Source organism: Schistocerca serialis, chromosome 6 (assembly GCF_023864345.2).
Source record: "Schistocerca serialis cubense isolate TAMUIC-IGC-003099 chromosome 6, iqSchSeri2.2, whole genome shotgun sequence".
NCBI classification, from domain to species: domain Eukaryota; kingdom Metazoa; phylum Arthropoda; class Insecta; order Orthoptera; family Acrididae; genus Schistocerca; species Schistocerca serialis.
In genome coordinates, this window is record NC_064643.1 from 480,371,484 (window position 1) to 480,394,056 (window position 22,573).

Genomic DNA, 22,573 nt, shown 5'->3' on the forward strand with positions numbered 1-22,573 from the left:
CAATGGTATAGTTTAATTTATTACTAAGAAACATTTTCGCTAGAAACCGTAGATTTTGAATTATTCAAGAAAAAGGTGAAAAAGTAAGCTCCTACCCGACCCATTGCTCACTCCCCGTAGGTCAGGGTTTTTAATATGTTGTCCATGGCACTCCCTACTACCGTTGTTGTTTTTGTGGTCTTCAGTCCTGAAACTGGTTTGATGCAGCTCTCCATGCTACTCTATCCTGTGCAAGCTTCTTCATCTCCCAGTACGTACTGCAGACAACATCCTTCTGAATCTGCTTAGTGTATTCATCTCTTGGTCTCCCTCTATGATTTTTACCCACCACGCTGCCCTCCAGTACTAAATTGGTGATCCCTTGATGCCTCAGAACATGTCCTACCAACCGACCCCTTCTTCTAGTCAAGTTGGGCCACAAACTCCTCTTCTCCCCAATCCTATTCAATACCACCTCATTAGTTATGTGATCTACCCATCTAATCTTCAGCATTCTTCTGTAGCACCACATTTCGAAAGCTTCTATTCTCTTCTTGTCTAAACTATTTATCGTCCATGTTTCACTTCCATACATGGCTACACTCCATACAAATACTTTCAGAAACGACTTCCTGACCCTTAAATCAACACTCAATGTTAACAAATTTCTCTTCTTCAGAAACGCTTTCTTTGCCATTGCCAGTCTACATTTTATATCCTCTCTGCTTCGACCATCATCAGTTATTTTGCTCCCCAAATAGCAAAACTCCTTCACTACTTTAAGTGTCTCATTTCCTAATCTAATTCCCTCAGCGTCACCCGACTTAATTCGACTACATTCCATTATCCTCGTTTTGCTTTTGTTGATGTTCATCTTATACCCTCCTTTCAAAACACTGTCCAATCCGTTCAACTGCTCTTCCAAGTCCTTTGCTGCCTCTGACAGAATTACAATGTCATCGGCGAACCTCAAAGTTTTTATTTCTTCTTCATGCATTTTAATGCCTACTCCGAACTTTTCTTTTGTTTCCTTTACTGCTTGCTCAATATACAGATTGAATAGCATCGGGGAGAAGCTACAACCCCGTCTCACTCCCTTCACAACCACTGCTTCCTTTTCATGTCCCTCGACTCTTATAACTGCCATCTTCTTCCTACACAAGTTGTAAATTGCTTTTCGCTCCCTGTATTTTACCCCTGCCACCTTCAGAATTTGAAAGAGAGTATTCCAGTCAACATTGTCAAAAGCTCTCTCTAAGTCTACAAATGCTAGAAACGTAGGTTCGTCTTTCCTTAATCTAGCTTCTAAGATAAGTCGTAGGGTCAGTATTGCCTCACATGTTCCCACATTTCTACGGAATCCAAACTGATCTTCCCCGAGGTTGGCTTCTACCAGTTCTTCCATTCGTCTGTAAAGAATTCGCGTTAGTACCAATGTACAAAAATTTGCGAGTACACAATTTTTTCGCCCAGTCGCTCTTGTTTGGTCTTCGTTGACTGGGCTAATGTCAACAGTCCACAAACAAACTCAACCGACCACTGTGGTCGAGCGGTTCTACACGCTTCAGTCCGGAACCGCGCTGCTGCTACTGTCGCAGTTTCGAATCCTGCCTCGGGCGAGGATGTGTGTGATGTTCTTAGGTTAGTTAGGTTTAATTAGTTCTAAGTCTAGGGGACTGATGACTTCAGACGTTAAGTCCCATTGTGCTTAGAGCCAATTGAACCATTTGAACAAACAAACAAGCTCATTCATAATGATGACGTCTACGTATTTTTGTGATTAAGTATGCTTCACACAACAGTATCAAAGCGAACACTTTTTTACTTTAAATGATTGTGGTGCTCTCTAGGTAGCCTGCACATAAATTGGCCCTGACAGGAGGCAGATTCCTTTACAACTTTTGCACATTATAGTGACCCTCCTTACACTTTGTCCTGCGTGATACTAAAGATAGGATGTTCATCATGCTGCTGGTTACAAGTCGACTCCATGCGATTTTACTAGTGACTCTCTTAGGCAGTTATAATTATGAGATGCTTACAGAAATAAAATCTTGTTGTCTTGACTGTGACTTAGTTATTTCCGTGTTGGTATCCTGTGGCGACCTTTTCGTTTTCATAATCTCTGCTGATGTGCTTGTAACATAAGCAGAGTGTTGGGTAACAGGGCACAGACATGAAAGTGTGGGTTGGTAACAGCTGTGCTTGGGCATTAAAACACAGATCTCGGTCTATGGTTCCGAAGGTGGCGGATTTCCACTCGTAACAACAGAGCTCAGTCACCGCATTACACCCCATTAATGCAACTTGCACCATATCCCACTCATACGAGGCTTCATTAGCCAGATTTGCCGTACCCCGCATTATATTCCTTCGTTGTATTGATACTTCAATGTATCGGTAATTTTCTTTCTGTGCCTTTATACGTTGTGTGTCCTTGTTCTCTTAGGACTGTGGCTATGAAAAATAAGAATCGCGGATTATGTTCACGAAATTACTGTATTTATTCAAAATAGTCTCCCCTTGAACCAATACACAATTGAAATCATTGAAACTTTCTCTGTAGTCGATTTTTGTACTTGCATTTAGTACTGCAGTACAGTTTACTTGGATATCCTTAACTGTGTCGTAACAGTGACCTTTTATTGTCAGCGTCATTTTAAGGAACAACCAGATGTTGCCTGGGGTCCAGTCCTGCGAAAACAGCGGCTAATCCAGGACTGTGACCCGTTTGCTGGCCAAAAACTCGCGCAAGGTCTTCGCTCTGTGGCTGGGGCACTGTCTTGGAGGAGCGACCAGGAACGTACCTCTCGATATTAGGCTCAAATTTGATGTATTCTCGCCCTCAAACGATGGAGGACTCGAAAAACATGGTCACCTCGCTGCTCCGCCGCAATTTTCCGAGGAGTGTCAGACACGTACCGTTACATTCGCGGCCAGGACGCCTGCTGCACCGATGCAAGCGCTTTGACCCTCTACACAGCTGATGAAACTTCGAGGATCGTAATGCTGCAACTGGATCAGCCGCTGTTTGTGCAGGACTGGTCTTATGTCAAAGCGGTAGGTGGATCAAAACAAAATGTCCACTCTGTGACCAAAATGGTAGTGAAACAGAGGATGACAGACCAAAGGCCTGATTACTAAATGTCTTTCTTCAAAGCTGTTTCACAGAGGAAGACTGTACTGTAGTTCCCTCTCTAGATTGTCGCACAGATGACAAAATGGTAGATATCGAAATAGACGACAGAGAGATAGAGAAACAATTAAAATCGCTCAAAAGAGGAAAGGCCGCTGGACCTGATGGGATAACAGTTCTATTTTACACAGAGTACGCGAAGGAACTTGCCCCCCTTCTTGCAGCGGTGTACCGTAGGTCTCTAGAAGAGCGTAGCGTTCCAAAGAATTGAAAAAGGACACAGGTCATCCCCGTTTTCAAGAAGAGACGTCGAACAGATGTGCAGAACTATAGACCTATATCTCTAACGTCGATCAGTTGTAGAATTTTGGAACACGTATTATGTTAGAGTATAATGACTTTTCTGGAGACTAGAAATCTACTCTGTAGGAATCGCATGGGTTTTGAAAAAGACGATCGTGTGAAACCCAGCTCGCGCTATTCGTCCAAAAGGCTCAGAGGGCCATAGACACGGGTTCCCAGGTACATGACGTGTTTCTTGACTTCCGCAAGGCGTTCGATACAGTTCCCCACAGTCGTTTAATGAACAAAGTAAGAGCATATGGACTGTCAGACCAATTGTGTGATTGGATTCAAGAGTTCCTAGATAACAGAACGCAGCATGTCATTCTCAATGGAGAGAAGTCTTCCGAAGTAAGAGTGATTTCAGGTGTGCCGCAGGGGAGTGTCGTAGGACCGTTGCTATTCACAATATACATAAATGACCTTCTGAATAACATCGGAAGTTCACTGAGGCTTTTTGCGGATGATACTGTGGTATATCGAGAGGTTGTAACAATGGAAAATTGTACGGAAATGCTGGAGGATCTGTAACGAATTGACGCATGGGGCAGGGAATGGCAATTGAATCTCATTGTAGGCAAGTGTAATGTGTTACGAATACATAGAAAGAAAGATCCTTTATCATTTAGCTACAGTATAGCTGGTCAGCAAGCGGAAGCAGATAATTCCATAAATTATCTGGGAGTAGGCATGTTGTTGTTGTTGTGGTCTTCAGTCCTGAGACTGGTTTGATGCAGCTCTCCACGCTACTCTATCCTGTGCAAGCTTCTTCATCTCCCAGTACCTACTGCAACCTACATCCTTCTGAATCTGCTTAGTGTATTCATCTCTTGGTCTCCCTCTACAATTTTTACCCTCCATGATGCCCTCCAATACTAAATTTGTGATCCCTTGATTCCTCAGAACATGTCCTACCAACCGATCCCTTCTTCTAGTCAAGTTATGCCACAAACTCCTCTTCTCCCCAATCCTATTCAGTACCTCCTCATTCGTTATGTGATCTACCCATCTAATCTTCAGTATTCTTCTGTAGGAGTAGGCATAGGAGTGATTTAAAATGAAATGATCATATAAAGTTGATCGTCGGTGAAGCAGATGCCAGACTGAGATTCATTGGAAGAATCCGAAGGAAATGCAATCCGAAAACAAAGGAAGTAGGTTACAGTACACTTGTTTGCCCACTGCTTGAAAACTGCTCACCAGTGTGGCATCCGCACCAGATAGGATTGATAGAAGAGATAGAGAAGATCCGACGGAGAGCAGAGCGCTTCGTTACAGGGTCATTTAGTAATTGCGAAAGCGTTACGGAGATGATAGATTAACTCCAGTGGAAGACTTTGCAGGAGAGACGCTCAGTAGCTCGGTTCGGGCTTTTGTTGAAGTTGCGAGAACATACCTTCAACGAGGAGTCAAGCAGTACCGGGTGATCAAAAAGTCAGTATAAATGTGAAAACTGAATAAATCACGCAATAATGTAGATAGAGAGGTACAAATTGACATGCTTGGAATGGCATGGGGTTTTATTAGAACCAAAAAAATACACACGTTCAAAAAATGTCCGACAGATGGCGCTTCATCTGATCAGAATAGCAATAATTAGCATAACAGAGTAAGACAAAGCAAAGATGATGTTCTTGACAGGAAATGCTCAATATGTCCACCATCATTCCTCAAAAATAGCTGTAGTCGAGGAATAATCCTGCGATCAGCACTGTAAAGCATGTCCGGAGTTATGGGGAGGCATTGGCGTCGGATGTTGTCTTTCAGCATCCCTAGAGATGTCGGTCGGTCACGATACACTTGCGACTTCAGGTAACCCCAAAGCCAGTAGTCGCACGGACTGAGGTCTGGGGACCTGGGAGGCCAAGCATGACGAAAGTGGCGGCTGAGCACACGATCATCACCAAACTACGCGCGCAAGAGATCTTTCACGCGTCTAGCAATATGGGGTGGTTTCTTTTCCCTAATAAAACCCTATGTCATTCCAAGCATGTGTGTCAATTTTTACCTCTCTATCTACATCATTCCGTGGTTTTATTAAGTTTTCAAATTTATACTGGCTTTTTGATCACTCGGTATATTGCTCCCTCCTACGTATATCTCGCGAAGAGACCATGAGGATAAAATCGGAGAGATTAGAGTTCACACAGAGGCATACCGACAATCTTTCTTTCCACTAACAATACGAGAGTGGAATGAAAGGCAGAACCGATAGAAGTACTCAAAGTACCCTCCGCCACACACCGTCAGGTGGCTTGCGGAGTATGGATGTAGATGTAGATGTAAACTCACCAGGAGACAGCATTGCAGAATGGTATTTCACAAGCAGTCATAACTGAACTGGGACACGCTGTTAAGTAAGATACTTTTCTGTTCGATGTCGTTGCCGTAGGTATGAGGACTTTTAAAACATTCATGTGCAGTAAAGCGGTGCACAGTAGCGGTGAAAGATCGATATCAAATGTGCGATGGGCGCAATGCGCCAGATTGTTATTACGAGTTGCTCGGCCGAGCACGGAGGAAGCAATCGCGCGCCGCTCCGAGTGGCAAACAAGGGCCGTATCGGTGGCGACGGCGGCGGCGGCGGCGGCCGGTGGCGCGTGACGTGACGCGGCGGCTGTCGCTCAGCGGAGCGCCGGAGCGCGGTCGAGGGGTCGGCCCGCCAAATTAAAACGGCGGGGGCCGGCGCCGCACAATGCGCCCAGCGCCGCGGAAGGCATTGTCGCCGGCGCAGGAACGCAAACACGCCGGCTGACAGCGCCGAGCGACAATCGGGGTCGCGCGCCGACTAATGAGAACGCGCTCCGCTCATTGTGGCACCACCAGTTGCCCTCCGACGGCGCGGGTCCGCTCCCTACGGGGGCGTCAGACACTGCCTGGCCCGAGACGACCAGCCGGCTCCCGCACTTGCAACCGCCCGACCACAAGCTACACTGGTCCGCCATGTCTACATCGCCGGTCGGAGTGGCCGAGCGGTTCTAGCGCTACAGTCTGGAACCGCGCGACCGCTACGGTCGCAGGTTCGAATCCTGCCTCGGGCATGGATGTGTGTGATGTCCTTAGGTTAGTTAGGTTTAAGTAGTTCTAAGCTCTAGGAGACTGATGACCTCAGATGTGAAGTCCCATAGTGCTCAGAGCCTTTTGAATCATTTCTAAAGAGCGCCTCCTATGAATTCGTGTTCGTATGTCATAAGTCGGAACGTATGCTTTGTAGGACCCATGCTCATAAGACATTTTTGACTTGTTTTGATGCGTAGTATCGTCCGATGAAATTGTGGATAGTTTTATTTAACACCGTGAATATAATTACAATGAAATGAACACCCTTAGCTGCTTACAGGCGTTGACATACGTCAACGGAGACAGATGAAAATGTGTGTCCCGAAATAACAGATACCATCTTAGTATATACACTCCTGGAAATTGAAATAAGAACACCGTGAATTCATTGTCCCAGAAAGGGGAAACTTTATTGACACATTCCTGGGGTCAGATACATCACATGATCACACTGACAGAACCACAGGCACATAGACACAGGCAACAGAGCATGCACAATGTCGGCACTAGTACAGTGTATATCCACCTTTCGCAGCAATGCAGGCTCCCATGGAGACGATCGTAGAGATGCTGGATGTAGTCCTGTGGAACGGCTTGCCATGCCATTTCCACCTGGCGCCTCAGTTGGACCAGCGTTCGTGCTGGACGTGCAGACCGCGTGAGACGACGCTTCATCCAGTCCCAAACATGCTCAATGGGGGACAGATCCGGAGATCTTGCTGGCCAGGGTAGTTGACTTACACCTTCTAGAGCACGTTGGGTGGCACGGGATACATGCGGACGTGCATTGTCCTGTTGAAACAGCAAGTTCCCTTGCCGGTCTGGGAATGGTAGAACGATGGGTTCGATGACGGTTTGGATGTACCGTGCACTATTCAGTGTCCCCTCGACGATCACCAGTGGTGTACGGCCAGTGTAGGAGATCGCTCCCCACACCATGATGCCGGGTGTTGGCCCTGTGTGCCTCGGTCGTATGCAGTCCTGATTGTGGCGCTCACCTGCACGGCGCCAAACACGCATACGACCATCATTGGCACCAAGGCAGAAGCGACTCTCATCGCTGAAGACGACACGTCTCCATTCGTCCCTCCATTCACGCCTGTCGCGACACCACTGGAGGCGAGCTGCACGATGTTGGGGCGTGAGCGGAAGACGGCCTAACGGTGTGCGGGACCGTAGTCCAGCTTCATGGAGACGGTTGCGAATGCTCCTCGCCGATACCCCAGGAGCAACAGTGTCCCTAATTTGCTGGGAAGTGGCGGTGCGGTCCCCTACGGCACTGTGTAGGATCCTACGGTCTTGGCGTGCATCCGTGCGTCGCTGCGGTCCGGTCCCAGGTCGACGGGCACGTGCATCTTCCGCCGACCACTGGCGACAACATCGATGTACTGTGGAGACCTCACGCCCCACGTGTTGAGCAATTCGGCGGTACGTCCACCCGGCCTCCCGCATGCCCACTATACGCCCTCGCTCAAAGTCCGTCAACTGCACATACGGTTCACGTCCACGCTGTCGCGGCATGCTACCAGTGTTAAAGACTGCGATGGAGCTCCGTATGCCACGGCAAACTGGCTGACACTGACGGCGGCGGTGCACAAATGCTGCGCAGCTAGCGCCATTCGACGGCCAACACCGCGGTTCTTGGTGTGTCCGCTGTGCCGTGCGTGTGATCATTGCTTGTACAGCCCTCTCGCAGTGTCCGGAGCAAGTATGGTGGGTCTGACACACCGGTGTCAATGTGTTCTTTTTTCCATTTCCGGGAGTGTATATAGTTAAGGGTCACCGGCCACTTGACCATCTTCTTCTTCTGTGCGAATGCACAAACAGTGCCCAAACTCTTACGGGAATCGGCAACGCGCCGCGAGTAATGAGTATAATGGGCGGGGGCACTACGAATGTAGTGCGGGACAATTCGTTGAGAATGTGGATTTCGCGGGAGGCGTGCCAGAGATAAATCCCTGTCGTCGCGCTATCCTCTGTGTCCTCGGTGGCTCAGATGGATGCTCAGCGTGTTTGGTCAGAGAGCCGGTTGGCCTCTGTAATAAAAAAACTGAGTAGAAGGATCAACCACCGAACTTGAACAGGATGTCTTGCGACGTCCGCAACGACCAAACACAACGATCAATAACGAACAAAATGGAAAAAAAGATGGATAGAACGTCTGCATGTAAGCAGGAGATCGGGGGTTCGAGTCCCGGTCGGGGCACACATTTTCATCTGTCTCCGTTGACGTATGTCAACGCCTGTAAGCAGCTAAGGGTGTTCATTTTATTGTAATTTCATTCTAACGAGCTGTATGGTCGCCGGTGGTATCTGTTCTTTCGGACATGTCCGAAAGAACAGATACCATTTTAGTAAATATGAACCATTTTTGTCTACATCAAGTATCGTTCAACTAAGGTCAACTGTTATCTTGCCCAATGTGACACCAAGGCACGCGTCCCAGATAAGTGTTATAAGGCCTTTTGCTGTTCATACACTTATCTGATCGAAAGAATCCAGACGGATATTACATTGAAGGGTCAAAAAAACTGGTACATCTGCCTAATATCGTGTACGGACCCGCGAGCCGCGTGCCACCACAGGACGTGGCAGAGACTCCACTAACATCTGAAGGGTCCTGACACCATGAATCCTACAGGGCTGTCCACAAATCCGTAAGCGTATGAGGGGGTGGAGATCTCTTCTGAACAGCACGTTGCAAGGCATTCCAGATATACTCAATAATGAAACTTCCTGGCAGATTAAAACTGTGTGCCGGACCGAGACTCGAATTCGGGACCTATGCCTTTCGCGGGCAAGTGATCTACCATCTGAGCTACCCAAGCACGACGAAGGTAGGAGACGAGGTACTGGCAGAAGTAAAGCTGTGAGGACGGAGCGTGAATCGTGCTTGGGTAGCTCAGATGGTAGAGCACTTGCCCGCAAAAGGCAAAGGTCCCGAGTTCGAGTCTCGGTCCGGCACACAGTTTTAATCTGCCAGGAAGTTTCATATCAGCGCACACTCCGCTGCAGAGTGAAAATCTCATTCTGGATACTCAATAACGTTCATGTATACGTACGTGTCACCTGTCAGAGTCGTATCTAGGCTTATCACGGGTCCCATATCACTTCGACTGAGCACGCCCCACACCACTACAGAGCCTCCACCAGCTTGAACACTCCCCTGCTGACATGCAGGTTCCATGGATTCGGGTGGTTGTCTCCATACCCGTACACGGCCATCCGCTCGATACAATTTGAAACGAGACTCGTCCGACCAGGCAACATGTTTTCAGTCGACAACAGTCCGATGTGGCATGGGCCTCGCGGCGGGTAGACCTGATCGACTCGTGCAAGTCTTTTGAGATGACTCCACTTCAGTGACTTGCGCGTCAAAAAAAATGGCTCTTAGCACTGTGGGACTTAACATCTGTGGTCATCAGTCCCCTAGAACTTAGAACTACTTAAACCTAACTAACCTAAGGACATCACACACATCCATGCCCGAGGCAGGATTCGAACCTGCGACCGTAACAGTCGCGCGGTTCCGGACTGCGCGCCTAGAACCGCTAGACCACCGCGGCCGGCACTTGCGCGTCGATGAGGAGGAAAGTATGATGATGAAGACGACACAAACACCCAATCCCTAAGCGGAGAAAATCTCCAACCTAGCCGGAAATTGAACCCGGACCCGCCCTCCAGCATGACAACCTGGCGCGTTGTCCACTAAGCTAGGGTGGCGGACGTAATGTCGGTGTTGACGGGCCCAGGCGAGGCGTAAAGCTTTGTGTCGTTCAGTCATCACGGATACACGAGTGGGCTTTCGGCTCCGAAAGCCCATATCGATAATGTTTCGTTGAATGGTTCACACGCTGACACTTGTTGATGACCCAGCATTGGAATCTGCAGCAATTTGCGGAGAGGTTGCACTTCTGTCACTACGAACGATTCTCTTCAGTCGTCGTTGGTCCCGTTTTTGCAGGACCTTTTTCCGATCGCAGCGATGTCGGAGATTTCATGTTTTACCGGATTCCTGCTATTCATGGTACACTCGTGAAATGTTCGTACGGGAAAATCCCCACTTCATCGTTACTGCGCCATACACTTGTGTTGCACACGCGTTACCGTCTTCTGCCAGTTTTCATACCTTTGTATTTGACTACGCGTGCCTATACCAGTTTCTTTAAAGCCTCAGTGTGGAAGACATTCACGGGATGTGTCCACCCGTCGACTTTATGACGCCTTGAATGCTGCTGCGGATACTTTCAATGAGGTGTCTCGATGTTTATCGAGGAATGGCAGCCTGTTCTTCCTCAAGATCTGAAACCAAAGAAGATAGTTGTGTTTCATGCTGCTGTCTGAAACGACGTCGATATTCTATGTCATCCTAAAGGTCTTCCATTGGGTTAAGGTCGGAGTCCTAGGCAGGCCAGTAAATTTCAGGAATCTTTGCATATTATCGTTTTCTCAAGCGCAATAAGGAGGCCATACCCTAACCATAGAAACACCCCTTACTTCACTATTGGCAGTATGCATTACAGCAAGTAAAGTTCTCCAGGAATTTTCAAAACCCAGACCCTTCCACCGCGTTGGCACAGGCTATAGCATGATTCAGCACTCCAAAAAACTCGTTTCCAGTCATCCACGATCCAGTGGCGTCGCTTTTTACGCCACCTCAACTGTCGTTTAGCATTATTGACTACATAAATGAGAGTCTTATGAGAAGCTGCTTGACCATTATATCCCAATACACTGTCAAAAAATGGTTCAAATGGCTCTGAGCACTATGGGACTTAACATCTGAGGTCATCAGTCCCCTAGACGTAGAACTACTTAAACGTAACTAACCTAAGGACATCACACACATCCATGTACGAGGCAGGATTCGAACCTGCGAACGTAGCGGTCGCGCGGTTCCAGACTGAAGCGCCTAGAGTTATTGAGTGAGTTGGTCTGCTGGTAGCACTGTGAAAGACACGAGTGATTCCTTCCGCTGATTTCATACAATTTTTTTACAACCACCCTCAGCAATTATCGACGGTCCTGCTGGTCTCGGTTTAGCTGTGGTTGTTCCTCCGAGTTTCCACTTCACAATCACATCTACAAAACACTGAATGCCCATGAAAAATCACTTGTGCACCCACACCGTTCTCCGTATTAATGACAAGATTATCGACAGCTTTATACACTGTCAGGTGCGAACACCTTCTCCTCCTATTACAACGCGGCATGCTCACTGTATGTCCAATGCTCTTGCACATGCGGCTTCATAACGACTGACAGCGTTTAGACAAACATTACTTATATAGCACCTCCTTATCAAACCCCAACTTTCTATCAAGCCAGCCTTATCGCTGCAGTTGCGCAACCGGAAATGAATTTTTCTCCGTCGGCGGCCTAAGTAATACTAAAGGCCGCTGACGCCGGCGTCCGTGGCAGTAACTAAGTGCCACTCATGGTCACACTGAGAAACCATGTGGACACAGAGGAGCCCAGAGATGAATGGATGTGTGTGAGATCCGTACACATTCGAAGCACAGAACTCTTCTGACTGACCTATTCAGTTGTCACTGCTTGTCTAACGGCAACACGATATTCCTCGCCTCTATTTACACTGGCGGGTGCTCCTCTCCTGACATTTTCTCGTCAATTGCGCATTACTTAAGAGTGAACATGAGAGGTGGCATGAGCCCCCTCTCATATTTCTATCTTACGATTTTCCTCTCTAATTGCATGCAGTGAAAAGTCGCTATTCCTTCACACGCGGACTTCCCACGCAGCGTCTCTCGTCACCCGGGTGGTCCGGTGACAGGCGGGCTCCGCTGATCTGGAAAGGGTTAAGCCGACGGGTGTGAGGAAGTCGAGTGAATGCTTTGCAGACGCCGACATTGTCAAAAGACACGCCCGGAGGGGTCTGAAGTAGCGGCTGGGCTAGAGGTTCCGTTACTTCGCAGAATCTTAGCGAAAACACTTTCTGGCGGGCTACCAGCGAGACGTGGGAATGACTTGTGTACCCAGGCAGTTGTGGCGGGAAAATTCCCGCGCTTTCTGCAAAATAGTAACTGTGATTGGCTCGCTCAGGGCATAGCTCCGTGACGTAGCAAAATCAGCGCAGAAATTGGCGCCAAGAATCTCCATTGGTGGAATGGTAGTGCTCTAGCAATGGAGTGGAATTTTCCGCCGGTTTTCGAGTTGCTGATTGGAACGTTTAACCACGGCCACTGTCATGGGGGCGGGAATGTTGTGTGTTCGGCCTGTACAAGTGCTCTAGGTAGTCGGCTCTCGCCTTTCGGTCGAGGACGTCGAAGCAACCAGCCATCGCCCCCGGTACGCCAGATCGTGTTCTGGGAGTTAAGAAGACAGTTTGGTAATGTATGTCCGCAGCACCGGCAGATAGGGATTTTCCTAGGTGATAATCAGAGCTCAGCAGAGCGCGCCTGTTCGTCTTTTTCTAACTTTGTTCTGTCTTGAGTAGCAGCAATTAATGTTGGGTTAGCTGTGTGTCTCTCTTAAGATTTGAGTGGCAAGGAATTGGTTCCACATACCACTTCGTCATAAACCTCACAATCTAGTTTAGGGACAACTTCACCTTCACAGCATTTGTTTGAGCATCCAATTTGAGCCAATTTAATGTATTATAAATGTTTCATGTGTTTTTGTTTATTATTTTGTGTCTAGTCTTAATAAATCATATTGTTATTTTGGACAGAACTTTCATTCTGTTAATCGGTAGAGAAACCCATAATTTCTCACTACGTTAATGAAACCTTCCTTTATTTAACTTATTTATCAAATTAAATTATTGCAGGTGCCAAACTCTATTCTACTCCACTTGCAGAGTTGATTACAGTCAGTTTGCGTATATTTTTTAATTCTTGTGCAACAGCAAAAGTCGGAGTTAGAATAGGAGGGGCTTAGAGCATCATTTACATATGTAGATTCTAGAATTTAGTGTTAAATACACTGCTAGCCCCAGCACCTCGCAAACAGATACTTTCAATTAGATAATGTACATCATAGTTAACAACTTCACCAGAGCAACTGGTCGTCCAAAACACTATGGCTTTGCAGCAATACCATATGCAGGATGGTACCATCTCAGCATTGCACCAGCTTCACTATGCAGCCAAACAACGTGTTAGCAAGGTGCTATTTATATCTGCCCATGTGTCCTCGAAGTCTTTTGCGACGGCTTACACGAATAAAACGTTCTCAGTTTTCAAGCCGCGTCAATTCGAATAAAATCCTCGGGCTTTCGATGGCCATCTCTGCCATCGTCGTCAGGAGTTCGCTGACTGCCGGGGCTGCTACGGTTTCTCGCTTATATAGGCATGATGATATCATCAGCAGCCAATCAGATAGACTCAAAGTCGACCCGGGCAGCTAGTGGAGCTGTTGCCCGTAGCGGCACCGGTGACGTCAGGTGGCGCCAGGGGCAGGCGCCACGTTTGAAACTGCCGCTCCCGCGTCGCGCATCTGTCTTTGCTTTCTTTCGATGTCCAACGCCCGCCCCCATGCCCTGCTGAGTGTGTACCCCTGGTCTCTGTTGAAATTGTTGTTGTTTAAACGAATCTCGGCCACTTCCTTTATAACGGAGTCCTAATATGTACGAGGCCTGTTCAGAAAGTAAGCTCCGATTGATTGCCAAATTGAAACCACAGTGAACATCAGAAATGTTTTACTTGTAACAATTAGCTACACCTTTCAGCTACTTCTCTACGTAGTCGCCGTTCTGACTTAGACCTTTGTCATAGCGTTGTACCAACTTTTCAATAGCCTCATCATAGAAGGCAGCCGCCAGTGCTTTCCGCCAATTCTCCACGCTGGCCTACACCTCGTTGTCTGTGTCAAAATGTTGTCTTCAAAGACAGCGGTTCATGTGACCAGAGATGAAACTCAGGGGGAGACAATTGCGGACTGTATTGTGGGTAATCTAACATTTCCATTTGAAAACGATGCAGGAGCATCTTCATTGCCCCTGCAGAATGCGGCTGAGAATTGTCGTGAAGACGAAACAGCACGACAGTTATGTAATGTTAGCTGCATAGCTTCAGGCGAAATTTCTCACCAGGCCCCCGTACTTGGCGGCAGACACTATTTTCTAGACATCTTTACGCACTCACTGCGAGCTCAGAAATGAGAAGAGCGACGTGATGCTAACTGGGGTTATACTAGAGACACTACCCAACACATCTGTGCAAAGCTTTATCGGATTTTCATAGTCGTTTTCATTTCGCGACCGATCGGAGCTTACTTTCTGAACGCCCCTCGTAGATACATGGGCCAACACTTTTGTATATTCGAACTGTATTTTATGTCCGTTTTCTAGGCAATGCTCCGCTATGGCCGACTTGTCAAGCGCCGGCCGTGGTGGCCGAGCGGTTCTAGGCGCTTCAGTCCGGAACAGCGCTGCTGCAACGGTCACAGGTTCGAATCCTGCCTCGGGCATGGATGTGTGTGATGTCCTTAGTTAAGTTAGGTTTAAGTAGTTCTAAGTTCTAGGAGACTGATGACCTCAGATGTTAAGTCCCATAGTGCTCAGAGCCATTTTTGACTTGTCAAGCTCCCTTTGTTTTATACGGCGCTTGTGCTCACTACAACGCTCCACAACCATGCGAATTGTTTGTCCTATATACATGCTGCCACATTCACAGGCTACACCATACACGCCGGACACTCGAAGAGCAATGCCATCTTTAACAGGGCGCAACATATCTCGTATCTTGGGGGCGGGCCGGAACACTGGTCTTAGCCCATGTTTCTGGAGCAGATTGCGGCGGCGCGGTTCTTTCCGTCCCTTTACGACCAACCTGCACCTACCTGTGAACATTGTCTCAGCAGATCATCAGTAGGGAAGCCGAGTGAAACCTACTGTACTTCGACGTGAACCAGGCTGCAATTAAAGTCACTAATCTACGTTTCGGGAGAAACACGAAATGAAAGGTTGGAAATTTTGTCCTCAATTAATATATTCTGAAACTTAGGTCAACAAGGATCACTGCCAAGCCCGTGCTAGTCTTAACACAGTCACTCACAATCCCTTTCACTCACGTTAGCAAGTTTATGGTGTTGCATTTCCCGGAAACGTAATAGTTGCAAAAATATTAATTGTTTCAGATCGATAATGCTCGCCAAATATTAAGTCTGTCGGTACCAAATGCAGTCACAGTTTTTAGCCACCGACCTGCTCAATACGCCACGCAGAATATATATGTCTTTTCTCGTCACAAGTTTCACTTAAAAATTCCGAAATTTCTACACACACACATCGGAATAATTATGCCGTCACTTTCCAACACTTTTGATGTATGAAACACTGCTAGATCCGGCAACTTCTCATTTCCGTCGGAACTACTACTACTACACACGTCCGAACTGTTTCATGGCTAGGCTCTCACTCTAATCTAGAATACTGTAAGTCTTCTCTACCAGCAGAGAAAGGTGCGCGAAGAATATTGCTTTACCATTGGTCAGTTTACTTAACAGCCAATAGCAAAACAACATTCTCCCGCGTCAGTCCGCGCTTTTCATTCATAACCAATCGCAAAATAGTAAACCTAACGACTGCACTTTTTACCGACGTAATTATCTAATATGCTGAAGTTTCGTCTATGCATAAAGTTATTTACTGTTGTTATTTGTACCTGAATTAACTTTCCCTTTACCATAAACTTACTTTACAAATCTATTCTACAAAAATCCCCTTTGTTCATATCCATACTTCTTCGAAATGTTCCCACACTATATCCTACTATGTAACTCGTTAAACAATTATCTCCATATTAACCTTAAACCACATTCACGCATCATTCATACTGCTAAAATACATTTACATTTTACATACATAAAAAGGCATATAACACTTTATGAAAATACCAGAACAGTTTATGAAAAACATTCTATTACTTTAGTGCACTCTAGTGGGCACAACCGAAACCAAAATCACAGTCCCCCTATCCAATACTGTCCTCTATCGGCTGATACATAAACTACGTGTGCGTCCAGTCTCGCGTCACCATCTGCCACTATCCAGCTCTGAGACATCTCCCACTTAACCGCCTCCAAGGCAGGATCGTTATACGGCGCTACGCCTCAAGATGTCTTAACTTACTGCTAGTTGCTCCGAAGTACGGCAGGAATGCAGTCCGTTTGGCCTCTTGTACTGATTCGCCAAGTGTCTTTCGTCGGCGGCCCTTGAAAGCATTTGCGATGTCTCTTTTGCTGTATCCATTTTCCCAGAAAACACATTTTAAGTTCTGCAATTCAGACTGTAGGTGGTCGTCGTCAGAGATAATCTTGGCTCTATGAACAAACGTGTTCAGGACCGCTTTCTTGTGTACAGGGTGGTGGAAACTATTGGCGTTCAAGTACCGATCAGTGTGGTTTCCAGTACACGGAATGACCAGGCGTATATCTGGCCATCCAGCCTTCATTATGTATGAGCCAGCGCCTGTAGCTAGCCAGCCGACAAGCTGCTGATCCTTCCAGCGTCCACAGAACGGCATTTGTGCAACGTCACTCTACTACTCGTATGCCGATGCCCAGAGTTTGGGGCCGCCCATGCCGCCATCCCACAGAGCTGCAGACCAGTACTGGAGCTAATGCCTTCAAGTGCCAACCGAGCTGTGAGGGCTGTGACCACAGGTTGCGACGCTGCACCAGGCTGTATCAGCTATGCCAAGCCAACATATTGCCACTCAGACTACACGCTGTCGCGCAAACTGAAGTTCGACACTTGAATGCACGCGCGATGGAAGCGTACACTTCCTTTGGCAATAAATTTTGGAATATCGTATTGTATATATAGTACTCTTCAGCCGTTGACTGTCTTGACAACTGGTTCCCGATCTCCTGATCCACCGTTGAGTCCACGTAGCCTATATGGCAGGGCAGCTGCACCATCCGATCGACCGAAGCAAAGCTTCCCCACTTGTCAATGGTGGACTGGGGAAGTGGTCCTTTACAGTATGAACGAGCGAATGCCAGAATCGTCTTGCACAGTAGCACACTCTCCATCAGAGCTCGAAATCGAAGTCCAAGTACAGAAGGCAAAGAAAACTTTTATGTGAGAGCCAGTATAACAACGTCTTCAATACCAAAGTATGAAATGTTCCCATTTGCCAGACGTAGTGGTTATTTTATTTCCAGTGCAGGGCTTAAGTCCTTCCCCATATAATGTGACTGCTGCCGTACCCAGGCTTGCGGCTGCCAAAGGTGAACCTAAGAACCGAAAATAATATCTGCTGAGTGTATCTACGCATAACTGGAGGGGCGGTACATTAGAAACAGGTTTGAGTAGGGAAGCATTCAGAAAGTTTCGTTTTATCCTGATGGCAATGACGTTCTGATAAACTTAAAATTTGAAAGTTGTGTCCTACTAGTAGAAACTTACGGCCTAGAAACTTAGGCTCTGATAAAGGCGACTCTTCACACTGTAGATGTCGATGCTGGGCACCGACCTCAAGAACAAGACCGGGAACCAGGCCACACAATGGCAGGTAACACGCTGAGCCACATTTGGAGTAGCCTATCTGGACCGCAGTCTAGTGGCACACAAAACAGTAATTTAAGATTAAAAAATTTTCATACTGCGAGGCGGGCTCTCTTACAAACTTTCAAAGATGCGCACATAATTATCTTGCATCGGCTTATTAAGCTGGGCAACACATATGCATTAAGTCAGCATTCACTTCTCAAAGCTCACTCCCCTTCGTATCAAATTCCCAGTGACACCCGGTCAAATACATGGCATTTCAGTTGGCAAGATCGCCAAGACTTCCAACACTGGTTAATGGAATTTTGGCAGTTTGAAATGAGTTGGATTTTGTCGGACGTCGATTTCTTCACACATCACTTCACATAGAACATCAAAGATTGTTTTCCTAATATCAAATGGTTCAAATGGCTCTGAGCACTATGGGACTTAACTTCTGAGGTCATCAGTCCCCTAGAACTACTTAAACCTAACTAATCTAAGGACATCACACACATCCATGCCCGAGGCAGGATTCGAACCTGCGACCGTAGCGGTCGCGCGGTTCCAGACTGTAGCGCCTAGAACCGCTCGGCCACTCCGGCCGGCACTTTCCTAATATTGAGGTTGCTCAAAGAACGCACGAGTACGAGAGGACTTCCATAAGCAAGCTACACGTGTCGACCCAGGCTAAGACTATTGCGCAACAAAAGTGGCGTCTCGTCAGAAAAGAGGCACGTACCGGGTTTCCTGTAGACACAGTTCTGCTGCGGCGATAACAAGTGCTTCGCAGAGTGGGAGTGAAATGGGGCGGCAACTGGGAACGTACTCCAAAGTTCAAGTTCGCGGGGCAGTACAACCCTTGTTGGGCGAAACGTCTAAATTCCACACAGACTCACTGTGAAAGTCTGACTCATTTGGACCAAATACAATGTCGCATCCATCGTAAAATAGTGACAACAATTTGATCGAAACAGCGTAGAAGTGTGTGATGTTGATCGGGAGAGAAGGCCATCGACATGGACCACAGACAACTGTGTCCAGGTAGTCGTGGAACCGATTCGCAACAATCGCAGATTTTCCGACAGTGAGGACGTTCACACAGTGGTTCTCGAATAGCTCCAGGACCAGGGAGCGGGTTTCGATCGCCGAGGAATTTGACTTTCGACCGTTGTTTACGGAGACTTGTTGACTATTCTGATAAATAGTGTCATATGTCAGTTCGTAGTGCAGGAGTCAATAAAAGTTATTTTACCTGCCATAATAATGTGTCCATGGGCGTCCATGGGCTGCCTCCCCCTCCCCCCCTCCCCCCAGAAGATATTCGCAGTTTTTCACTAGTTTACTGTTTTATTTAATAAGAAGTGCTGTATGTTGTCTCGAGTCCTTGTTTCCTGAGACTAGTATGACCTGCCCCCCCCCCCCCCCCCTCCCCCAGTTCAGATCCTGGGTACGCTCTTGAATGTGTCCCTTACTTCTGAAGTCCCCTCAGCCTTATTATGACAAACAGCTGCGGAAAAAGGTCATTATCAGAATTGATCAAAAGGGGCTTCACAAGTTCATTTCAGAAGATAGGTTCAACGTCTTTGCTTCATTCAGTGTTGAAAGCGATATTTTAAGACAACTTAGTTATTAAGATACTGTATGTACCCTCAATAGCATGAACACAGGCGCAAACCAATTAGCTAATATGCTTATTTCAAACTTTCATGTCCAGGCTGATTATTTGGGAAAATACTGTGTTTGAATCAAATATAGGTCAAATTTCCATGATTGATACTTCCTTTTGTAGTCATGAATTTGTATAACACACGTTTGTTTACAGTTGCATAATTCATTCTTGAAACTGAAATAATCATTTTTGCATTAATTTGAATCCCATGTTTTTTCTATCTTTAAAAAAAAGTTTCGTCCCTAACAATGCCAATAAACCCATTTGAATACTTTAATGATTTCATTTCATCTCATTTTGAATCTCATCAATACAATCGATCATTTGTTGTATACTAAAATGTTCTACAATTGAATAATAAACGATGTTACAGGAGTTAATTCCATCATTGCTCTTAAATGTTATTTTTCTAACTCAGTTACCGAAAACGGTGCCCGCTATCTAGGTTCAGGCTAGTGGTCTATAGTTTCTGAATAGGGTCCTGATAAAAGACATCCTTAGGCTGAAATAGGAATGTACTAGTCTCACATTAAGACTGCAGCAGGTGGAGCAACGGTTCACTGGAGACACTGAAGACACACTGGAAGATGCCAGATGAGATGGTTCGATGTTATCAAGAGGAATGCTAAAACATGAAGGTACCTGACTGCAGAAGGGGAATGAAGTTGTAAAATATGCAAGAGACCTGCATTCAGTGGACTCATAGCGGCTATAGAAGAATAAGAAAAGGAGATTAGGTGATTATGCTTGCCGTGTGGTGGAAAAAGTTGTGTTTTTTCACACACGTTTGAACGAGGGCTCTCGAAATTTTTACGTCAAGTTTGGTGACAGTAATGGCATTACAGATGAACAACAGTGTGTTATTCGACAATGATGGTGTAGGAAACCAACCGATTTCTTCGAGTTGGAATTAGTTCGGATTTCGTCTGTAATAGCTGTAGAAAAGACAGGTGGCAGAATTGAGACCCGAGCCAATTTCTTCCATATGCGAATTCAGTGGCTGAACCACTGTACAAGCCCTCTCAGTAATTGAATTGTATTAAGGGGAGAACAACTGCAGACCGTAGCGCTCAAACCAACGTAAAACTGCCATTTGTTCCAACGAATCATCCTATCTCCAACAAGAGATTGAGTTTACTTGAGGAATCACTGGCGTAAGCTTCCCGTCCAGATAATGATGAAGCGCAAGAGACGATATAACAGGGTGTTTTTGTGATGATGATGCAGATATTGAGGGATAGTTCAGATATTCGAGCTTAAATGATACACTTGTCACTGAAAGGAACTGAGCAGGTCATTTAATGAGTAGAGTGACTTTCAGTACGATAGTTATTTTAGTCAGGATGATTTCGCTAAATTGGGACAAACTGTAGGAAACGATCCCTGAGATTAGGAGCAAAAATGGTCATATGGCCACTTGGCCGCGAATATGTTCCCAGAGAGGTATAACCTCCTGAACGTGGAGTGACACCGGTATCACCACAAGGTATGTGGCCTGTCAGCATGGAGGAAGCCAGACGACCTCCTTGAAAACTACCTCTCTCCCGTATTACTTACAACACGTGCAAGCTTTGTTACCTTCGAGCTTGCCTCCCCGGCGACGGTTTTGTCGCAGGTTCGTCGCACATGTCACCACAGTTCTGGGATTTTTGTCATCCATCCTTTTCGCAGATGAGGCTACCTTTACGAGGGGTAGTTTAGTCAACCTTCACAAAGCCCACCCGTATGGTAAGCTGACAGAGAACCATTAGCACCAGTTCAGCCTCAATGGGTGGCTGGGGATTATTGGCGACTGCCTCGCGGAACCAGTCATCCACAACACCTCACAAGCGAGGCGTATCTGCGCTTCCTAGGGGTGACCCTGGTAGCGACTATGTTGGTACAAAAGTTACTGTGGTTACCACATCATGGTACTCTACCTCACTGCCCTCTTGAGTTTGGAGCTAAATCACTAGCACGGTATGTTCTCGTGTGTTCTTTCAACCACCTCCAAGTGGGTGTACCTACCTTGGAACACATTTCTCACCATATGTCCATACGACCTTTTTTGATCGTTATCCCTTCAGGGGGCCTCCTTCCCCTTCCAGGAAAACGTTTAATTTTCCTTCCGATTAAGACCCCCATCCGGTAGCCTGGTTTCCTACGAGGCTAATTTCATGCCGATGACGGCTGTTTTGCGTATAACTTGAGAGTCTCCACAACGATCTAAGAAGCCTTGTACCAGACTGCGATTATTCCATGTTTCAAACCGTGGTGAGGTAGGCTTATACTTCTTTTCCGCTTCAGCAGGTGTTGGCCAGATCCTAATTATTGCCTGGGGGCTGTTCAGCCTGAAGCGGGTGGTGACTCGCCAGTAGACCTAAGAAGGGGCTTCCCATTGTCGATAGCGACCCCTGGTGCCTGCGCTTACGTCCGTTTGTGCGGGCTTATAACCGGTAAACTGTCGCTACCCGTGGTAATTCTGCGTGATTGCAGGTGGACTGAGCGTCCTCTCCGTTGATGCTACTGCGCCTGGGACGCGGTTTAAGTGTCAGCGAGCTTGCCCGTTACTTGTGCCTCCCTCTCGGCCTTACTGACTGGTTCCACACGAGTGAAAACACGCGACGTGTGGAGATGGATCGTCTGCAGGCATTTGCCGCTCATTTTCGGTTGCACCGTGCTCGCACCTAACGGAAATGCCAATTCCGGAGTTGTTCCTCTACGGATAGAGTCCGTATCTCCGAAAAAAACGTGAAGAATCGGGATAGGATAAAGGAAGAAACGACGTTGACAGACACGCTTCGTCTGTCTCCTCCGATGAGGTCCAGCAGCTTGGGTACCAGTACTAGTAACTAGGCTACAGCCGACATAGCTCTCCGCATCAGGGCAGCGCGCGATATCTCTCGCCTGCACGGGGTGCTTTACGTTTAAGGTGGTGTCTCCCGAGAGG